This window comes from Nycticebus coucang, chromosome 2 (assembly GCF_027406575.1).
Source record: "Nycticebus coucang isolate mNycCou1 chromosome 2, mNycCou1.pri, whole genome shotgun sequence".
NCBI classification, from domain to species: domain Eukaryota; kingdom Metazoa; phylum Chordata; class Mammalia; order Primates; family Lorisidae; genus Nycticebus; species Nycticebus coucang.
The window spans coordinates 12,153,977-12,172,026 of NC_069781.1; the positions used below are offsets into that span (position 1 = coordinate 12,153,977).

General features: G+C 41.8%; 1 protein-coding gene and 1 non-coding gene across 2 annotated transcripts in view; one reads left to right on the top strand and one right to left on the bottom strand.

Moving 5' to 3' along the window:
* The window catches only part of SCAI (suppressor of cancer cell invasion), a 187,022-nt gene that overhangs the window by 38,999 nt on the left and 129,973 nt on the right, over nt 1–18,050 (top strand). The gene's annotated exons all lie outside the window — the stretch shown is intronic.
* Nucleotides 16,118–16,252, bottom strand: LOC128580275 (small nucleolar RNA SNORA70). The gene has a single exon (XR_008378581.1). It is a non-coding gene; the product is annotated as a small nucleolar RNA SNORA70 (small nucleolar RNA).

The window sequence follows — 18,050 nt, forward strand, 5'->3', positions numbered from 1 at the left end:
CCAGATACTTGGGATGCTGAGGCAAGAGAATCACTTAAGCTCGAGAGTTTGAGGTTGCTGTGAGCTTGTGATGCCAAGGCACTCTACTGAGGGTGACATAGTAAGACTCAGTCTCAAAAAAAAAAAAAAACAAAAGAAAGAAATTAACAGACAGGGCAATTATTCATTAGTATGCAGTGACTATAAGGAATTAAAGAATGTCACACTTTTTAACTGCTTTAGAAATGATCATGGCATCTTCCTGTTGGACAGTGAAGTAGAGGCCTTAATGGCACAGAGGCTGTATGAGAAGGTGATGAGTCCTGAAAACATATTTCTGGAGCCCAGGAAGGAAAGAGGGGTCAAGTATGAGCATACCTTCACATCATCTGATTTCCTGCATGGGCCACTGCAGGGAAAGAGGCAGATCAGCTTTGCCACCGACTTGTGGAGCATGGCATCATACACGTGTGTCCAGCAAGCTCCTGTTTGCAGACAGCAGTCTTCTCTACCAGTTCAGAATGAACATGCATTGGGGGCAAAGACTGATGGAACGGCTTGATGAACAGTCTCCCACCTCCTAGGAAACTCCTGACAGTCCCTTTTTCTTGAGGAAGCATAGCCATGACTATTAGAAATCTATTAGCCTTATATTAGCCCCCGTATGGAGATCAAGATCTTGTCTGCAGAGAGGGGGGAGGAGCAGCACCAGCTGCTATGGCAGCAGAGGCTACTTCAGCAGCAGCCCCTGGGTTCTGCAACCTCAAGTCTGTACTAGAGAGGAACTCCAGCATTCATGATTGTTGGTGACACAGATGCCTGGGGCTTTGTGGTTTGAGGAAGTAAGCGGCTATCTTACATCCAGGCCATGGACTCCAGTGGCCCTGCAGCTGAGGCATGGGTGAAAAAGTGTCAGTTCATCACTTGACAATGGGCTCAGTGTATTGTACATAGATTTCCAGAACATGAGCAGTCTCATTCTTTTTTTTTTTTTTTTTGAGATAGAGTCTAACTTTGTCACCCTCAGTAGAGTGCTGTGGCATCATAGCTCATAGCAACCTCAAACTCTTGGGCTCAAGAGATTCTCTTGCCTCAGCCTCCCAAGTAGTTGGGACTATAGGTGCCCGCCATAACACCTGCCTATTTTTTTATTTTTATTTTTATTTTTTTTACCTGCCTATTTTTAGAGATGGGGTCTCACTCTGGCTCAGGCTGGTCTCGAGCTTATGAGCTCAGGCAATCCACCTGCCTCGGCCTCCCAGAGGGCTAGGATTACAGGCGTGAGCCACCTCGCCCAGCAGAGCAGTCTGATTCTGATAGGCCCATAGTCAGTTGTTCTGGAAGTCATGGAGGAGTTGGAATACTGAGCAGCTGGACCTCTTGGCCCTTCAGTGGCCTGTGGGTGATCAAAGCCAGAATGATGCAAAGCAATGCAGTGATAAGACTTCCATGGAAATGGATGACTCTAGACAGATGCATCTTTTCTCTGTACATACACTTTTGTTTTTTAATCTACATAAACAAGAAGAGAAAGTATACATCTTAAGTTAAATTCCATACACTCTTTGGATGTGGAAGACTGGGTGACAGATCTTTAAGAAAAAGTGTCAATGTAGAAAACATATGGGAAACAGATTCCTATGTGATAGAATTGCCTTACTGGATTTCTATTTGTAGTTCTCATTCCACTTTTTTGGGGGACAGAGTCTGGCATTGTCACTTGGGCTAGAGTGTAGTGGCATCATTGTAGCTTACTGCAACCTCAATGCAACCCCAAACTTCTTGGCTCAAGTGATCCTTCCATCTAAGCCTCCCAGAGGATTACAGGCATTATAGGCATGAGCCACCACTCTTGGCTGATTCATTGTTTTTTTATCTTATTTTGCAGAAAGTTTTGAAATGCTCCTCTAGCCAAGCAATGACATGCTAAAATTCCTTCTTTAGGAATCAATAGAGTAGTTCTTACAGATTTTCAAATTGTACTTTCCCCAAAATTAGCATGGAGTTATTTGATAGAGAATCTAGATTTCACCAAGCTTCAAATTAAAACAAAATCTAAAGGAATACGATATGTTAACTAGTGTTTTCAAGAAGGTTCTAAAGCATTCAAGTGCTTAAAAACTGTTAAAAAATGAATTTTTTAAATTCCTTCTTTTAGTATCAACCTTCAATTATGGCATTAACTAAAAAAATAAAAATTTTGTGATGCTATAGGTAACAGTAGATAGGGAGAGAGTATTTAAAGTTGTCTGTGTTTTCTCTTTCTGAGCCTAAATACTTTTGTTTCATAAATCAGCTACAGTTAACTTACTAGAATTAATCCTGAATATATTGAATATTAAAACAGAGAAGTTTTTATACATATATATAATTCAAAATCAAACCTTCTCATAATATTTCATTTTGAAAGTGTCCCTTTTTGGGGCAGCGCCTGTGGCTCAAGGAGTAGAGCGCCGGTCCCATATGCTGGAGGTGGCGGGTTCAAACCCGGCCAAAAACCACACACACACAAAAAAAGAAAGTGTCCCTTTTTAATGGAAGATATTAGAACTTCGCCCATTTTGGTAAGACACGAAACTCTAAATTGCCTCCGTAGATTGAATTTTTACTATTTGTCTAGTGTAATATATTCTAAGGATAAGATACTGCTTACTGGAAGAGAGGGCATTATTTTTCACTGAAATCACCATCTTGTGTTACCACTTTTCAGCTCACTTGTATATGTTCATGTTTTCTTTTTTGGTCTAGAAAAGAATGCGTTTGAGGCTTAGCGTGTAGAGGGAATTCCTCAAAGTGCCAAATTGGGGAGTCATGGACTATGCAGTTTACCTAATTTCAGATAATGAATCCGGACAGCAAAGTTACTTTCTTTCTCTCTCTCTCTTTTTTTTGTAGAGACAGGGTCTCACTTTACCATCTTCAGTAGGGTGCCATGATGTCACAGGACTCACAGCAACCTCTAGCTCTTGGGCTTCCGCGATTCTCCTGCCTCAGCCTCCCTAGCAGCTGGGACTACAGGCGCCTGCCACAACGCCCGGCTATTTTTTGGTTGCAGTTCAGCCGGGGCTGGGTATGAACCGGCCACCCTCAGTATATGGGACCAGCGCCCTACTCATTGAGCCACAGGCGCCACCCTCTTTTTTTTATTGTTGGAGATTCATTGAGGGTACAAAGAACCTGGTTACATTGGTTCCATTTGTTAAGTCAATTCCCTCTTATACAAAGTTACTTTCCTATGCATTAACAAAATAAAATATGAATGTTATATGTCAAAAGAAAAAGTTACAGCTGTGAAACATGTATGCATCTACTTAATACTTCTTTGTCATTTTTCCAGTTACTTCTTCCAGGGGGATTTTAGTATAGGAAGAATTGTTATTTTGTAAGCTCCATTGTGGTTTGGACTAGAATTATTTTCTCCTCTTATCAACTTCAAGAGTCCAGTTGAATCTCGTTCTAGTGGCTTTTTTTTTTTAAACTATAGCTTTTAAATATTCATTTCTACTGGTAGCAATAATCTCATTAAGATGCATATTGCTAGCTATATGTGAACGTTTAGGTATATGGAGCATAAAATTAGATATGCTTCTTTCCTTTGATTCACAATCTAAATTTAGTAGGCAAGAATCTCCTTTCCTAGATATCATTAAAAATAGAAGATACCCATCTGTCTGGGATGAGTTAGATAAGCTTCTGCCTATGGGCTTAGAGATGAACTATATAATGCTAGCTTCCTTTTAGCTGTATGACTCTTAGAGAAATAATGTTTCTTTAATACAGGGGCCAAGAGTATACAGTTTAAATGCTGACCTTCAGTTACTCTGTAACTTTGTGAAACAAGGGAGACCTAAGACTTTTTAATTTTGAGGAGAAATTGAAAAGATAAGGTGAGGCAGTATTTCTCAATTAGGAAAATTGGCTTTGACATCAAACCTAGTTCCAGTCTTAGATTTATAATTTACTAGTTATGTAAAGAAGATGATTGACCTCTCTGAGATTGTAATCTCATTTATGTGGTTGGAATAGTATAGCCTACTTCATAGGGTTGTTGAGTAATTTTTTTTTTTTTTTTTTTGAGACAGTCTCAAGCTGTTGCCCAGGGTAGAGTGCTATGGCATCACAGCTCACAGCACCCTCCAACTCTTGGGCTTAAGCAATTCTCTTGCTTCAGCCTCCCAAGTAGCTGGGACTACAGGTACCCGCCACAATGCCCAGCTATTTTTTGGGTGTAGTTGTCATTGTTGTTTGATGGGCCTGGGCTAGATTTGAACCTGCCAGCTCTGGTGTATGTGGCTGGCACCCTAGCCTCTTGAGCTATAGGTACTGGGCCTGTTGAGGAGTAAATTAAACAAATTAATATTTATGTAGTGCCTGGAAATTAGAAATTCAGTGCCTGCAATATAGAAGGTGTTTTTGGTGGTGATGATTATTATTATTGAAGCTAATATTACTTCTGGTTCCTTTTATTAAAGAATCTGCCATCTTCCTCTTAAAAAAAATCTTGATTTGGGCTGGGCATGGTGGCTCATGCCTGTAATGCTAGCACTGTGGGAGGCCGAGGTGGGTGGATTGCCTGAGCTCAGAGGTTCGAGACCATCCTGAGCCAGAGTGAGACCCCATCTCTACCAAAGAAAAAAAAAAAGCCGGGCATTTTGGTGGGCACCTATAATTCCAGCTATTTGAGAGGCTAAGGGCAAGAGAATCGCTAAAGGAAGAAAAGAAAAATAAATAAACAAAAACAAAACAAAAAAACCCAACGACTTCAAACTAAGATGAAAGCCATTTGAAAGCAAAATTTAAAAAAAATCTTGATTTTGAGCTCAGGATAATACGGGGTCACAGTTAAACTGGGCATTTGTAGGAGTATTTGGAGTTATGGAAATTGTTTTGAAGAGGATTGAAAATCATACCAATGGACTACTTATATTTAGTGGATGCTGAGAAAAAGGGAAGCAGACTGAGAAAAAGCTGTTACTGAGGTGAAAAGAGAACAGGGAGAATAGTGTCATGGGATTCAGGAGCAGGTCAAATATTTTCTTTACAAGTTCACTCAAAAATATGCTGGGAGTGGTGGCTCACATCTGTAATCCATCTCTGGGAGGCCGAGACAGGCAGATTGAGCTCACGAGTTTGAGACCAGCCTGAGCACAAGTGAGACCTTGTCTTCTCTAAAAAAATAGCGGGCATTGTGGCGGGCGCTTGTATTCCCAGCTACTGAGGCTGAGGCAAGAGGATCGCTTGAGCCCAAGAATTTAAGGTTGCTGTGAGCTGTGATCCTGCACTTTACCCAGGATGACAAAGGGAGACGCTGTCTCAAAAATAAAAAAATAAAAAAAGTTATTTTCTCATGTTGGTTATGGTGACACATGCCTATAATCCCAGCTGTTCAAGGTCAGCCTGGGCAACATAGCAAGACATATTGTTAATTAAAAAATATATATATATTTTTAGCACTAGGTGATGTCAGGTAGTGGAAGAACTCTGAGGAAATGATTGAACTTGGCAGATAGGAAGGTCTTGATGTTTTAGAGACTAGAAAAGTGGCTGCAGACTTGCATGGGGGAGAAATTAACCCTTCTGGGCAAGTTGTGGTCTGAGGCGAGAGGGGTTGGAATCTAGCATGCGGATGGTGGTCGGAGAAGGAGCTGTTCTTTGTAGAAGAGAAGGAATGAGGTAAGACAAGTAAGTTTGAGGCTGGAGGGGAAATTGAGGAAATTTGTGTCCAGTGGCCTCTGTTTAAGTGGGGAAGTGGTAATGAAACACTGTTGACCTAATTAAGATAGACGGTGTAGATCCTTTTTTATTGTTAAATACATAAAAATAGACTTTAAAAAAGGAAATATTGCTCTTTTCCTATGGAAGCTGACATTGTTATAACATTAGACCAGTGGTTCTCAACTGGGGGTGATTTTGTCCCCCAGGGGACGTTTATGAATCTCTGGGGACATTTTTGTTTGTCATAATGTGTAGGGGCCAGCGACGCTGCTGAACATCTTAGAATATCCAGGACAGCTCCCACATCAAAGAATGATCTGTTCCCTGGTGTTCTGATCCTTTCGAAATGTCAATCAACTCATGTCACTCCTCTGTAATAATGCTCTGGTGGCTCCCCGTTTTTCTTTGGCATACAGCCAAAGTGTTCCAGTTGAGAATCCTGCGATACTCCAGTATACCATGCTCTAAGTAAGAGCCAAGTCATTTCGATAACAGCTTGATCTGTCCCCATTTAAGAAGTCATGGTATATAGTTTATTAAAGACTGAGAAATCCTCAAAAAAATCTAAACTATTTACCCAACTGTCCCCTCTTCACCCTCTGCCTCCCCACCTTTTTAATTTTTATCTACCCCCCCTTCCCTTTTGGAGACAAAATCTCACCATATTGCCCTCTGGAGAGTGCCATGGCATCATAGCTCAGTAATCTCAAACTCTTTGACTCAAGCCATCCACTTTTTTTTCTTTTTTGAGACAGAGTCTCACTATGTCACCCTTGGTAGAGTGCTGTGGCATCACAGCTCATAGCAAGCTCAAACTGTTGGGCTTAAGCTATTCTCTTGCCTCAGCCTCCCAGGTAGCTGGGACTACAGGCACCCGCCACAACGCCTGGTTATTTTTTGATTGCAGTTGCATTGTTGATTTTAGCTGGCCCTGGCTGGGTTTGAACCTGCCAGCCTTGGTATATGTGGCCGGTGCCCTACTCACCGAGCCTATCCACTTTTTCTTTCTTTGTTGCCCTCAGTAGAGTGCTGTGGTGTCATAGCTCACAGCAACCTCAAACTCTTGTGCTCAAGCAATCCTCTTGCCTCAGCCTCCCAGGTAGCTAGGACTACAGGTGCCTGCTATAACACCTGGCTATTTTTAGAGATGAGGGTCTTGTTCTTGCTTAGGTTGGTTTCAAACTTCTAAGCACAAGCAATCCACCATCCTTGGCCTAGCAGTGTTAGGATTATAGGCATGAACCATGGCTCCTGGCTTCACTTAATATTTTTAACAGTAAGTTTGGGAAGCAGGACTTACCATTGTTGGCATAGCCCACACTTTTCTCCTGAACTCTAGATCAAAATTTCAACTGTCCGTTTGCATTTTCACTGGGATGTACATTAGCTTCTCAGACTTAACACATCTAAAGTCAGCTCTTTTTTTTTTTTCCCCTGAGACAGAGTCTCAAGCTGTTGCCCTGGGCAGAGTGCTGTGGCATCACAGCTCACAGCAACCGCAAACTGTCCGGGTTAAGTGGTTCTCTTGCCTCAGTCTCCCAAGTAACTGGGACTACAGGCGTCTGCCACAACACCGGCTATTTTTTGGTTGTAGTTGTCATTGTTGTTTGGCAGGCCCCGGGCTAGATTCAAACCCACCAGCTCAGGTGTATGTGGCTGGTACCCTAGCCACTGAGCTAAGGGTGCTGAGCCTCTTTTTTTTTTTTTTCAGGAAAAAAAAGTGATTTCTTTCATAACAAAATTCTGTAGGAATTACATCATGGCTGGTTTAATTTGGGGAAGTATTTGCATTCTGTTTCCTCTATTTTTTTCCTTGATATGAATATGTATTCTTGATGTCAAGAATGTTGCTAGCAGTATCAGAAATAAACTTCACGAAGTGCTTCTCTACATCTCAACAACATCCCATATAAGTAAATCTGTTTTTAAAGAGTGTCTAAAAACATTTGCATTGGCTGGACTCAGTGGCTTAGGCCTATAACCTTAACACTCTGGGAAGCCGAGAGAGGTGGATTGCCTGGGCTCATGTGTTCAAGACCAGCCTGAGCAAGAGTGAGACCCCATCTTTGAAAAAGGTGGGTGTCATGGGAGGCACCTGTAGTCCCATTTACTCAAGAGGCTGAGGCAAGAGAATGGCTTGAGGCAGGGCGCAGTGGCTCACGCCTATAATCTTAGCAGTCTGGGAGGCTGAGCCCAGTGAATTGCCTGAGCTCACAGGTTTGAGACCAGCCTGAGACAGAGTGAGACCCCAACACCCTCCAAAAATAGCTGGGTGTTGTGGCGGACGCCTGTAGTTCCAGCTACTCTGGAGGCTGAAGCAAGAGAATCACTTGAGCCCAAGAGTTTGAGGTTGCTGTGAGCTGTGATGCCACGGCACTCTACCCAGGGTGACATAATGAGACTCTATCTCAAAATAAATAAATAAATAAAAACAAATAAATAAAAATAAAAACATTTGCATTAAAGACAATTTTTGAACATACTTATCTAGGGTAATATTTTTTCCAAATCTGTGATTTTGCCAACTGAGAAGAACTGAAGCCAGAGGAAGAATTTTGATGGTATAGATGTAGTTGTTGATTAAGGGTTAAGGGTGCACACTGTCTCACCCAGGAATTATCTGACTTCTGCTAAATTAACAACAACAAAACATCTCCAGTTCTAGACTGTGTAATTGCTTTTGGCATAATAGCTATTAACCTCCGACAGACTGAACTTTTAATAAGTAGATTGGAGACTTCCCTTTGCAGTTCACAAATAGGAAAAACACTACCATAGAAGCTCTCGCCCACATCTCACCTCCTCCATTTCTTAATTTACCAGCAGTGTGACCATATCATGTTACCATAACTCATTTTAACATTTTAAATTACAGTGTTACAAGTTACTGGCCTGCCAGATGTTTGGTATGTAGTGTTAACAGTTTCAAATGAGATTAAAACAGTCTTGTTACCTATGAAAGTTTGTCTTTTGAAGGCTTCTCTTTCATATTGTGTACTAGTATAATCATTTTATGGGAAATCAATGTTACACTGCTTTATTAAGTCTCTTTAACACTTGTAATACAGATTTGCCATTTAATAAGAGGTCGTTTTAATTGTTACATTTTAATTATCTTCTAAATATATTTATATTCTTAATAGTGTCAAAATACTGAAATTTCTATTGTTCTTGACTGTCGTTTAACTCTTGGGAGGTTAACAAAACATCTGTAATCTCTTCTTTGAGATTTGAAATATTTCAAGCATGAAACCTTTCTAAAATACACAGAATATATTTTGCCCAAAGGATACTCCTTGGAAACACCAAACTTCTAAGAAAAGTATCGTTTTCTCTCTCCTTCCTACCTCCTTAAACAATATTACAAGGAAGACCATCCTGATTTTTGATATGAATTTTATATGTATCTAAGTATATGTATATATGTAAGTATTAATATATTATAGATTATGTTAGTCTATTTTAGGTCTTTATACTCTTTTAGGAGCTTAAAGGAATAGAAGAAAGAATGATACAATTATTGGTTTTTTTTTGGTGTTCCTAGAAGACAATGTAGATGTAATCTTTCTTTTCTTATTGATGAGGAAATTTGTAAGAATAAACCAAAGAAGTTTCCTACTCTGGGGTGGCACCTGTGGCTCAAAGGAGTAGGGCGCCGGCCCCAATAAGCCGGAGGTGGCGGGTTCAAACCCAGCCCTGGCCAAAAATTGCAGAAAAAAAAAAAAAAAGAAGTTTTTTACCCTTTTGAAATTTTCTCCACTTTTTTTTTTTTTTTGAGACAGAGTCTTACTCTGTCACCCTCAGTAGAGTGCCTTGGCATCATAGCTCACAGCAACCTCCAGCTCTTGGGCTTAGGTGATTCTCTTGCCTCAGCCTCCTGAGTAGCTGGAATTGCAGTCTTTCTCCACTTCTTTCTTTTTTTGTTTTCGTGAGATGGAATCTCAAGCTGTCACCCTGGGTAGAGTGCTGTGGCATTATTATAGCTCACAGCAACCGCCAACTCTTGGGCTCAAGTGATCTTTTTGCCTCGGTTTTTCTTTTCTTTTCTTTTCTTTCTTTTTTTTTTTTTTTTGAGACAGAGTCTCACTTTGTCACCCTCAGTAGAAGACTGTGCGTCATAGCTCACAGCAACCTCAAACTCTTGGACTCAAGTGATTCTCTTGCCTCAGCCTCCTGAGTAGCTGGGGCTATAGGCACCTGCCACAACATCCAGCTATTTTTAGAAACCAGTCTCGCTCTTGCTCAAGCTGGTCTTGAACCTGTGAGCTCAGGCAGTCCACCTGCCTTGGCCTCTCAGAGTGCTAGGATTATAGGCATGAGCCACTGCATCCAGCCACCTCTTCTTTCCTCCAATATGTCTTTGATATTTATTTAGATCTTAAATTATAGGCAGTCATGCATCTTGAGAAATAATGAGGTATGTATATATTTTACTACCATAAAATGTAGTCCATGGAGTATTTTAAGTGATTAAGGCAAGTTGTATAGTTGATATCACATACCTTCATTTTCATTTAAGAGAACCACATGTTTGATTATGTGAAGAGAAAGGTTTGGAGTAGTGTACAGTTGTTGACTGTATACCTTGGGGGTGAAATGGAAGTAGGGTACCGTTTCAGGTTGGGTTTCTTAGAAGCAGAACTTGATATCAGGATTTATGGGAAAGTGACTTACTAGGAAGAGTCTCAGAGAAACCTGGTAGGGAGAGGGATAGTAGAACTGGGACAGGAGAAGGAGGCTGGTATCAAGGGTGTGGTATCATGCCCCCCAGTGGACAGCTTTAACTCAGTCCTACAGGGAGTTCTGGAGCTTATACCTAAGAGTTGTCACTATTAGGGACCAAAGAAAGATGTAAGAGCCTTTATACTTTTTTTTTTCTTGTTTTTTAGAAACAGGGTCGTGCTTTGTTGCCCAGGCTGGAGTGCAGTGGCCCAATCATAGCTTTTTGCAGCCTTGAACTCCTGGGCTCAAGTGATCTTCCTGCCTCAGCCTCGCAAGTAGCTGGGACTACAGGTACATGTCACTATGCCCTGCTAATTTTTTTTTTTTTTTAATTTTTTTGTGGAGACAAGGTCTTATTATGTTGCCCAGGCTGGTTTCAAACACCTGGGCTCAAGAGATCCTCCTGCCTCAGCCTCCCAAAGTGCTGGGATTATAGGCATGATTCACTATGCCCAGCGTATACTTTCATACCTATTGGTCATTGCTTAAGGACTGTCCCTGCTGGGGAGAAATGTATAAATCCCTAGGAAGTGCTGATGGACTGAGGTTAGTCCTCCTACAAGGACCTGCAGGTGCTGGCTCTTAGGAGTGAAAGCACAGTGTTGGGAGGAGGTGTGGGCAGAACACTTATAGTAAATGTAGCCCAAGTTATTTTATCTATCTGTCTGTCTGTCTAGCTGTCTATCTGTCTAGAGACAGAGTTTTACTCTGTCGTCCTGTGGAGAGTGCAGCTGTGATGTCATCATAGCTCACAGCAACCACAGATTCTTGGGCTCAAGTGATCTTCTTGGCTCATCCTCCAGAGTAGCTGGGACTACAGGCGCCCTCCACAACGCTCCACTAATATTTCTATTTTTAACAGAGATGCGGTCTTGCACTTACTTAGGCTCATCTTGAACTTCTGACCTCAAGCAATCCATCTGCCTCGGCCTCCCAGAGTTCTAGGATTACAGGTGTAAGCCCTGCACCCGGCCTCATCACCTAAGTTACATAGATTTAAACAAGATAGGGCTTTATTTCTTTCTCATGTAGTAATCTAGTTTAAGCTCTCCAGGGGTAGTTGGGTGGCTCCACAGAGATCCAGACTCCTGTCTTGTTACTGTGTCATGGCCCACATCTCCATGGTCCAAGATGAATGCTATATTCATATTCCCATTAGGAAAAAGGAGGGAATGTCAGTGAGAAGAGAGTACATTAATTCCTCTTGGAAAAAGTTCTGTAAGATACATCACATTAGCTTTAGTCTCTTTGGCCATAATTTAGTTACATGGCAACACCCTGTTGCAAAGAATAGTAATTTTTCTGGTTGACCTTACACCCGATTAAGAATAGGAGAGTTGGCTTGGCACCCATAGCGCAGTGGTTATGGCACCAGCCACATACACCAAAGTTGGCGGGTTCAAACCCAGCCAGGGCCAGCTAAAACAACAGTGACAACTGCAACAAAAAATAGCCTTGTGTTGTATGGGCTCCTATAGTCTCAGCTACTTGGGAGGCTAAGGCAAGAGAATTGCTTAAGCCCAAGAGTTTGAGGTTGCTGTGAGCTATGATGGCACGGCACTCTACTGAGGGTGACATAGTGGGATTCCGTCTCAAAAAAAAAAAAAATAGGTGACAATGGCTTAGTTTCATGGCTCATGCCTGTAATCCTAGCCCTTTGAGGGGTGAAGGCTAAAGAATCACTTGAGGCCAGGAATTTGAGACCCTGTTTCTACAAAAAATTACCTTGGTGTAGTAGCATGTGCCTATAGTTCCAGCTACTTAGGGGGCTGAGTGAGGAGGATCACTTGAGCTCAGGAGTTTGAGGTTGCAGGTAGCTTTGATGGTGATATGATCTATTCTAGCTCACAACAGAGGAAGAACCTATCTTAAGAAAAACAAATAGGAGACTGTTATTATGCACCTATTTCTGTTGAAAGAGAACACATATTGTAGGATTATATATTATAGGGACATTTGTTTTCTACTTTATAAGGAGATGTGCTATTTTTAGTTTTATTTTTTTTTTTTTAGACAGTTTCACTATGTCATCCTCAGTAGAGTGCTGTGGCATCACAGCTCACAGCAATCTCAAACTCTTGGGCTCCAGTGATTCTCTTGCCTCAGCTTCCCAAGTAGCTGGGGTTACAGGCACCCACCACAACGCCCAGCTATTTTATTTTTTTGTTGTTGCAGTTGTCATTGTTGTTTAGCAGATCTGGGCCAGGTTCGAACACACTAGTCTCAGTTATGTGGCTGGCGCTGTAACCACTGTGCTATGGGCGCTGGGCCAACTCTGACTTATTTTAAAGGTATCACCTTGTTTGCTATATTGGGAATGAACAGCAACTGGAAGAATGGAGTTGCCCTGACTGAAAAGAAGACTGTGAGCGGAGTAGGTTATTGGGGAAACCACTGGGACTACATTTCGAATCTGCTGAGTTTGGACTAATTACTGATAGATAGCTAGATGGAGATGTCAAATAAGAAGTTGGAAAATGGGGCTTGGTGCCCGTAGCTCAGCAGCTAGGGTGCTAGCCACATATACCGGAGCTGGTGGGCACCTGTAGTCCCAGCTACTTGAGAGGCTGAAGCAGGAGAATTGCTTAAACTCAAGAGTTTGAGGTTGCTGTGAGCTATGATGCCACAGCACTCTACTCAGGGTGACAACTTGAGACTCTATCTCAAAAAAAAAAAAAGAAAAAAAATTGGGGAAATGGAGACTAGAATTCAGGGGAGAGGTTCATTGTGTAGGTTTAATAATTTGGAATTTGTCAGTGTATGCTGTAAGCTATGGGCTGAATAGAAAAGGGAACATCTCTGTGGTCTGAGCTCAGGGCCCTCCAGCATTTTAAGGCTGGGTCATGTACTGAACCAGGAGTGGAGACTTGGGAAGGAGTAGCCAATGTAGTAAGAAGAGAAAATGGAATCTTATAAGACAAATAGGAGCCTTTCAAGAAGAGGAAAATGATCAACAGTGTTGATTAGTAACACAAGATGAAAACTGAGAACTTTGGACTTAACCAGTATGGAGTGTCTGAGTATTGACAGACAGTGCTTCAGTGGTGTAATGGGAACACAGTGGGCTGGTGTGGGACTGGGACTGGAGATAGCTCTGTAGACACGTTTTTTTTTTTTTTTTTTTTTTTTTTTTTGGTTTTTGGCCGGGGCTGGGTTTGAACCCGCCACCTCCGGCATATGGGACCGGCGCCCTACTCCTTGAGCCACAGGCGCCGCCCTGTAGACACGTTTTTTAAAAGTTATGCTGTGAAGGAGAGTAAAGAAATAGCAGGAAAGCTAGGGGAACACGTGATGTGGGAGGAGGAGGTTTCCAGTTGGGAGATAATGCAGCCTGTTTGAGCACCAGTAATAATTCTCCAGTACAGTGGGGCCCATTCATGGTACAGTAGGAAGAGAACAGCAGCTGGGCTGATGCCCTTGAATAAGAGTGGGGGTAAGAGGACCAGTGCAAGAAGGGAGGAGAGGAACTGGCTTTAGGCAGGAGCATAGTTGAGTCAAGATAAAAGAAGGGAGGACAGAGTAATATATAGGGCCACAGGTGCAAGGACACTGGCCCGTGTGTGGCTGGGCATGTATACAAGATCTTTGCTGATCCCCCCTGTTTTTCATTGAAATATGTAACAGTTGCCATTAGCTGAAAAGTGAGGATAGGGGCTGAAGTTGGATGCTTGAGGAGAAGGAGAAAGTGTGAGATAGTGCTCTAGGAATTACAAAGTGAGTGGCCTGGGGGATGTAGTGAGATGCCCATTCTAAGATCTTGATTTGAAAGTGAGGCCAGTCGGTTGGTGCCTGTGGCTCAGTGGGTAGGACGCCGGCCCCAAATACTGAGGGTGGTGGGTTTGAACCAGGCCCCGGCCAAACTGCAACAACAGCAAAAAAAATAAAGTGAGACCAGTCTATAGCCTTATTTAGCTTTCAGGTGAAAGCACAGTATGTAGGGGGTTGGATTTAATAGAGTAATATATAAACTAAGTGGTCACTTTGAAAGCTCTTCTCAGAAGATTGAGGATATGACTGGTATTTAGAATTTCAGCTTTTTAATTATACCCATTCTGGGCAGCTAAATTTGCTGGGTGACAAATCATTAAAAGAAAGAGAGAAACAAAGAAAGCAAGAAATGGCATCATTCCAGGAAAGGTTCTTGGTGGAAAATTACAGACTCTAATTCCAGCCACCTTAAGCAGTTAAGGAATTTATTGGAAGGTTGTCAAGTACTTCACAGCACCATGGAAAGACAAGAGAATCTGGTTCAAAATACAGGGAAGAACCAAGGGAATCCAAAGATCTGGGTTGGTTGTCAAAAGTCCCGGCACTGGAGGAGTGTGGTTCAGGATGCTCCTTGCTGCCTGTCTGAACCCTCATGTTGCATCTGTTGAAGGAATGATTTCTGATCCTGTCCTTTCTCATGTGAGTCCCTGCCTTCATCTCAAACACCTTTAAAAAGATTGCTCTGTTTGCTGTGTCAAGAATGGAGTAGAAATTCTAGAGTAGGAGTGGGGAGAACAAGTCATGAGGTTCCAACATGTATGCTCTTGATAGCTAGATAAGTTACACTGCCCTGTATAGGACAGTGACAGTGGAGATGAAAAGAAGTAGACAGATTCAGGAAATAATCCATTGGATTATTGCTGAATTCTTGGGGAAATTCTCCTCCTTCTCCTCTTCCCTCTCTTTCTTCATCTCCCTCTGCCCCCGCCCCCCCTCCTTTTCCACCTTCTTCTTTTTCCTCCTCTTTTTAACTTTTTTAAAGACCCTTTCTCATCTTTTTCCTGCCTGTCTTTTTCTATTTCTCTGTGTTCTTGCTGCTTGAAATCCAGACCTTTAGAGGGGCCTTTTGTACAATCTTGTCTTGCACCGGGTAGTATAACTTATCTAGCAGGTGTTTCATAAAATCTTGTAATGTTTATCATTTGTTTATTATAAAAATATTTCCAAGTGCCTGTGTATGCTGTTGTGCTGAAGAGGGTTATCAGTTGCAATCATTCCAGAATAAGTTCAAGTATAGACACTCAGGAATGGTTCATTTCTTCCAGGGCATTCCGTGATTGGTGACTAGGCTAAAAAAAGATTTTCTAGGTGTGGATAATTGCAAATACATGATCTAGGTTTTATCTCAACATTGTCTTCCAGCACTCATTAGTCCTTTAGTGTAGTAATTTACATATCAGTTATTGGAAATAGGCCAAATGTATACCTATTATTTAAAAGTAAGTAGAAATAAAACAGTACCTTTTTATATATATATATACTCTTAAGACAGTGATTTTCTTTTTTTTTGGACAGGAAGTAGGATTTATGATTGGTAGGTGCAATTGATAGGCAGCACAGTATTAAGTCCTCATGAGTACATGGCCTGCCACTTGTCCAAGGGGCCATGATTGGGGATGTATTTGACCCCACAGCCATCTGGGATGAGCTGCTTCTCAGCCACCATGTCTTTACTCATCTGAGTTAAACTCGGTAAAACCCCATTCCTTGGAGATGTGAATCTTCTGATGGCCAGGGAATTTGAACTTGGCCCTGCAAAGGTCCTCAATCACATGCTTCTTGTTCTGTAATTTGGTGTGGATGGACATGATGACTTGGCCAATGTGAACCCTGGCCACAGTGCTCTGGGGCTTTCCAAAGGCACCACGCATACCTGTCTGGAGCCTAAACTGGGGACAGCACAAGATCTAACACATGAACATGTACTGGAAAGGAATGTCTCCATGGTACCTTAGAGCAACCTATACAAGCAACAGGCTGCATACACTACCGAGGAGGCTGCTGTTTGCAGCCACTGCACACTAGGCCCCCAGGAGGAAAGGAGCATTGTTGGCTTAATTAACTGCATGTTTTTTTTTTTTTTTTTGAGACAGAGTCTCACTATGTCGTCCTCAGTAGAGCACTGTGGTATCACAGCTCACAGCAACCACAAACTCTTGGGCTTAAGCAATTCTCTTGCCTCAGCCTCCCAAGTAGCCGGGACTATAGGCGCCTGCCACAACACCCGGCTATCTTTTTGTTGTTGTTGCAGTTGTTTAGCTGGCCCAGGCCAGGTTTGAACCTGCCACCCTCAGTGTATGTGGCTGGTGCCGTAACCACTGTGCTATAGGTGCCAAGACAAGACAGTGATGTTCAAATGGGATTGATTGTTAGCAATGGCTAAGATCGTTTTTAAAAAATACAGAATTCCACTCCTCCTTAATCAGAATATCTTGGAGTAAATGCTGAGAATCTGTTTCTTTAAAAAATAAATCTTCCACAATAATCAGTGAGGTTTAGGAACCATAGCTTTATGCTATTCAGACTAGCTTTACTCTTTACCAGGAGAGTTAATTCTTCTTTCTTAATGGGAGGAATCCATTATAAATGAATATCGTGTTTCTCAGCTTGATTTTAAAATGTATGTCTCATCTTTGCGATTGGTTTCATAAAATTAGAAATAGTTTTTGGGGGTGGAGGTAGAGGTGGATTCCATTAGTATTTCCCTTTACCCTATGGCAATTTTGTAATTTTATATGTATAATTTTTACTTCATCTCCCAAAGTGTATAAGATTCTTATTCTCAGTATTATAAAAATATATCTCACTAAACTTGAGATTTAAGCAAGTTCATATAAATACAGCTAGGTGACGCCTCAAACTTAATGTGCATACAAATCATCTGGAGAACTTGTTAAAATGCAGATTCCAATTTAGAAGGTCTGGGGTGGGGTTGAGGTTCTACCTTTCTTTGTATTAAGCTCTGGGGTAATGCTGCTGCTGCTGCTGCTGGTCTGAGTGTTAAAAAGCATGATAATAATTATGCAGTTATAATCCTTTGTGCTGTATTTTTATGTGGATTACTCTGTCTTGGGGTATGTTTTAAGGCTGATTAACTTGAGCAAAGGTTGAGTAGTACATTTTAAGAATACTGGATTGTGGGTGGCGCCTGTGGCTCAAAGGAGCAGGGCGCTGGCCCCATATACTGGAGGTGGTGGGTTCAAACCCTGCCCCAGCCAAAAACTGTCAAAAACAAATAATAATACTGGATTGTATAACCTTTCTCTGCTTTCCCCAATATTTTTGAAGGTTATAATACTATAAATAGCTTCAGGTTTTCAGTTTCAAGCTTTGGAAATGAATAAAAGAAGTATCCGAGCAGTATAACTTTATTGAATCATTTAATCTGCAGCTGCAAAATTGGTTTATATACTTGAGGTAGTCTGAACTATGGGTAAAGTATTAGTAACTGAATTAAGAATAAGAGGTTGGGGCTTGGCGCCCATAGCTCAGTGAATTGGGCACCAGGCACATACACCAAGGCTGGTACGTTCGAGCCCAGCCTGGGCCTGCTAAATAACAATGACAACCGCAACCAAAAAATAGCTGGGTGTTGTGGCAGATGCCTGTAGTCCCAACTACCTGGGAGGCGGAGGCAAGAGAATCGCTTGAGCCAAAAAGTTTGAGGCTACTGTGAGCTATGATGCCACGGCACTCTACTGAGGGCAACACAGTGAGACTCTGTCTCCAAAAAAAAGAATAAGAGGTTGGCTGTGGTGGTTTATGCCTGTAATCCTAGTACTCTGGGAAGGCAAGGAGGTAAGATCTCTTGAGATAGGGAGTTTGAGAGCAGCCTAAGCAGGACCAAGACTGTTTCTGCAAAAAAT